We start from the raw sequence: 5115 nt of genomic DNA on the forward strand, positions 1-5115 counted from the left end.
CCAAATGATCAAACTAAAAGCTACACGGAAGAGTACAAAAGAGGATAAAGAACAAAGCAGAAGACCTCCTGACTCCACAGAAAAAGCCAAGGGTCCTGCACTCAGTTCTTGTGATAGCATATGGAAATACATACTAATAAGCATGACTTAAGGATCACATTTGTTATGGTTTCTGTCTGTAGTGTAAGTGAACACCATTTGTTCACAGTGCCAAAGTAGAAGCTTACCTCAATCAAAGTCAACATTTGTTCACAGTGCCAAAGTAGAAGCTTACCTCAATCAAAGTAACATTTGTTCACAATGCCAAAGTAGAAGCTTACCTCAATCAAAGTCAACATTTGTTCACAGTGCCAAAGTAGAAGCTTACCTCAATCAAAGTAACATTTGTTCACAATGCCAAAGTAGAAGCTTACCTCAATCAAAGTCAACATTTGTTCACAGTGCCAAAGTAGAAGCTTACCTCAATCAAAGTAACATTTGTTCACAATGCCAAAGTAGAAGCTTACCTCAATCAAAGTCAACATTTGTTCACAGTGCCAAAGTAGAAGCTTACCTTAATCAAAGTCAACAACTTAAAGCGATGCACATAAAATATTATCAACAAAACAGCTTAATTCAAAACTGAGTGGTTTTTTGTTTTTGTTTTTAAATTGCTTTCTTCATCTCACTCAGATGCCTCTGATGTGAGAGGAGATGATTCCATTCTACCAAGCAATGAGTTAAACAGATGAGAACAATGGCACATCTGACCAATTGGCATTGACAAATCTATTTAAATCATGAAACAAAACAAAACAAAAACAAAAACGCCAAATGGAACAAACAAAACATCAAAGCAGTGGTTACTTTCAGAATGTAAAACATTTAAGCAAACCAAAAGATGAATTCATCAACTTTTCAAAGGAAAGGCAGACATTTAAGTCAAACAGCCAGATGTGGTTTTTATTTTGTTTGTTTGAATGCGTATTATAGAAATGTACCCATTTCAAATTTTGTGACCAATTCTTTTTTTCTAAATTTGAAGTTAAAGAGAATATAACACATAACAACTGGTCAACTACAAACTGGAACAGCTTATCACATACGAGATTTTATCCTGGAAAATACTGAATGACCCCAAAAAAAAATATTTTAATCAAGATTTTTTCATCTACGTATAACTGTTTAATGCTGTAACTGAAGATTATTTTTAAACACCTAGCATTTACAAAGAAGGAAACAAAAAAAGGGGAAAGAAAAATTCATTGATTCATAATCAAATTGAGAATTAAAAAAAAAAAAAAAGAAAGATAATGATCAAGTAATAATCATTGGACATGAAATATCACAGAAATAAAAAAGGAGTTATTGTGGATAATGTGACTATTTCCAGTTAACGTCACTCACTCGACATTGATTATCCTAAATCGTATGACCTAATTCCTTCAAGGGTTTTATAAAGTATTCTTTCTATTTATAAAAAAGGCAGCATAATGTGATACTGATTGTGAATTTGTTGAGAACAGTTGTAGTTCAAAAACTCTTCTTAAACTTGAAAAAAATTACACTTTGAAAAAAACAAAAACATACTTAAATTGTTTTACAGCGTGACACACAACAGATCGACTTTTAACAAGCACTTAAAGAGTTTTGAATCAACAAAAAAAAAACCCCAACAAAATCGATCATTTTCATACAACTCAGATTGAGACAACCAGACTGAAAAGAAAAAGAATAGAATAATCTTGTCAAGTAGAAAGGAACAAGGTCTGACTGAACCAAAAGAAACATTTTTTTTTTTAAATCTTAAACAACAACTGACATCGCTGCTGATCATGACAAAAGCAATATAAAATAAACGAAAACCAGCAACAAATAACAAAAGCAAAATAATTAAAATGTTTACATTCGTAGTTTCACAATATACAAAATATGGTTAAGTGATTTAATTAACTATTTATAGGATAATACCGTGTCAAAGAAAAAAAAAAAGAAAACAAAGAGAGAAATAAAAGAAAGAAAAAAAAAAGATTAAAAAAAAAAATAGAAATAAAAAATTTTTTAAAAGGAGTAACCAACAGAGTCAACAACTTTATCACTACTAAATTAAAAACACGATACAATATTTTTTAAAATAAAATTTTAAAAAGCAATAACCAATAATATATTGGTATTGACAATAATAATAATAATAATAATAATAATAATAATAATAATAGTAATAATAATAACAACAATAGTAATAACAACAACAATGTAGTTAAATATAATAATGTTATATATAACTGCTTGCAATTGGCATCTATATATTTCTATTCCCCTGGAAGGTGGGAAGTATGTACGTATTTTATTGATTGATGTGAATGAAAGACTTGCTTGGGTGTCTGGGTTTCCATGTACCAACCTCTAGGGCAATCCGTCACCGGCATGACCACTCTCTAAAACCAGCATGAGGACATTCTCTCTCTCTCTCTTGATGGAAATCATTTACCCTTTGCAGGCAGGGTACGATTTAACTCTTGAGTGGACAACATACTGCTTTCACCAAAACAACAGTAAAACGTTTGCAAAAAGAACCGAACAAAAATGAACATCAGCTTTCAAATAAAAAATGCTTAACACCGATCATTTTAGACTTACAGTTTGTATTCTTCTATCTTGTATTATTCTTTCTTGCTTTGTCTGGCACTATTTCATACATACTGTTTTCACATCTTTATCTTACACCAGGGCCTGTTCCCTAATTTGTCACGTTGATATTTTCAAAAATGCACGTTACTGCTGTCTTGGTAAAAACAATTAGCTTTGTAGTTAAAATCAGATAAATAATGGGAGCAAATATGATTAGAACAGTAATTCAGCAATTTTACTTAAGTGGGGTCATTGCCTTGTCATGCTATGGTATATGTGTGGTTGCATGGTAAAATCAGTCGTCAGAGATCAGGAGCTACAGATTATTGTCAGAAATCGTCTATTTTATCATCCGACTCAAATTCTAAACATTCAGATTTTTGGGGAGATTTGACTTGAAGGGTTTATTAATTTACAATCAAAAAGTACCTTCCTTCTCCATTAAAATACCAGGTTTCTGTGTAATCTCTTGATTCAAAATGTTAACCCTGACTTGGTCAATTTGTATATTTCCTATTACGTCAAATCTGAATGACTTTGAATGAATATAAACCCTGAGCTTTTACAAGACTAAAATATCCATTAAATTTTCTCAAAACTTAACAAGGGGTCCCGAGTCAAAAGCAAAACTTAAATGTATAGGATGAGACACGATGCCTGTAAGGATGTAAAAGGGGCCATTATAAAATTATTTTTTGGGGGACGGAGACAATACTGTTACCAGCAGGAGCTCCCAGCAGGAACTTGTTTTACAAGAGAATGCAAATCAAGAGCGTTTTCAAAAGATTTAAGTTAGTACAATCCACAGTGAGATTCGAACCACAGCCCTACAGGTCACCCCATAAGACCATAAAGCCTGACATAAAGCTTCAACTAATGGCATCGACTAACATGCAAAAGTACCCATGAAGTATGAATTAATAAAATGTATTTATGTCCAATAAGTAAAAATAAAACCAAAAAAAACCAAGCAACCTCCTGATGACTGATTTTTCCGCACCAGCACACAAATTATATAGAAGATATATCCTTTGTTGAAGCACGCTGTGAATCTTAACTTTCTCAACCTACAAATCTAAAGGCACTTGTTAAATGGTTAAGCATAATTGTGGTAGAACAAATACAAGGCCAGCCTCATCTTGTGGCCAATAGGTCTCGCTTTCATTGAAATGTTTTAGAGAATGTCACACCGATTCACAGATTACCATGAAGGTTGGCAGTTATTGAATATGTCTCATTCCTTGAGGGATTGTGGTTGAAAGATGAACGAATGACAAAAAGAGGTAGAGTGATGACTCAGATCAAGACGAGATGAAAGAATGGAAGAATTGGGATCATAGAATTGTTTTATAATCATGTGGTAATTACATGGCAAAAGTTACAACTTGAAATATTTTGCAGACATGTTCAAACGAAAAAGAATTTTTAAAAAGAAAATCTAAAACACACACACACACACACCAACCAAATAAAACAAAAAAGAAACCTTACTCTCCTTTATCATATATACCTCTCTAACAAAGAGCAATACATTGGCATACTCGTCCCTCCTGGCCAATAAGAGTGCAGGACTTGAAGTGGTTATATCATAATTACACCTATACCTCTGAATTGACAAAGCCCATTTATGCAATTTGTCATCAGCCTGAACAACAAATTATCTAAATTATTTAGAAAACGTTTTGTCCCAGAAAACAAAAAAAAAGAGAGTTCAGATTTACAAATAAACACATTTCATCACATTTTATGAGGTTTAAAAGGCGCCACCTCTAATTTAAAGCCTATTAGGAACATGGTAATATGGACAGGGTCTTTAACACTCTTTGGTCGGGAAAAAAAATGTCCCAGTTTGTATACAGTTACAGGATTTAAACCTTTGACCCTTAAGTCCAGACGAGTAACAAAACATAGAATGCTGCATAAGAGCAAAAATCCCACATAATCAGTCACAAGATTTGTAAAATATTCACAACAGCCATGCGCTCACACTGCAATGATCACCAAGCAATTTCCTCAAGGAACAAGACACTGTAGTCGTATTTATCAAAGCTTTGTACATGTATATTATAATATTATGTAGCATATCATCATTGCTGATTTGGTAATGGAGAGTGGAAGTAAAGATGGTATGTGTAGTGAAGGTGGAGGTCCTGCAAGGAATGGAAGTACTGTTGTCATGAATAGTTGTAGATAATTGGTAAGGGGAAGGGGGGGGGGGGGGGGGGGGGGGGGGGGGGGGACGGAGATGACAGGGGTATGTGGATGGTCTGGTGGATGGATGGTCTGATGGATGGATAATGAATGGAAAAGAATTCGATGATCAACGAATTGGTGGCACTATTTTGAAAAACGTGCTATTCTTCGTGTAACCTTATCAGTAGGAACAACAGGAAAGAGCAAAAATATATAAGGAAGAAGGAAAACTATAGCAAGACGAATTTGTCATACTAAAAAAGTAAGACACAATTTTCATTATTATACGATGTTTTGATTATAAAATCACAA

Source organism: Berghia stephanieae, chromosome 3, assembly GCF_034508935.2.
Source record: "Berghia stephanieae isolate SIO BIC M18660-M18661 chromosome 3, UCSD_Bste_1.3, whole genome shotgun sequence".
Lineage (NCBI taxonomy): Eukaryota > Metazoa > Mollusca > Gastropoda > Nudibranchia > Aeolidiidae > Berghia > Berghia stephanieae.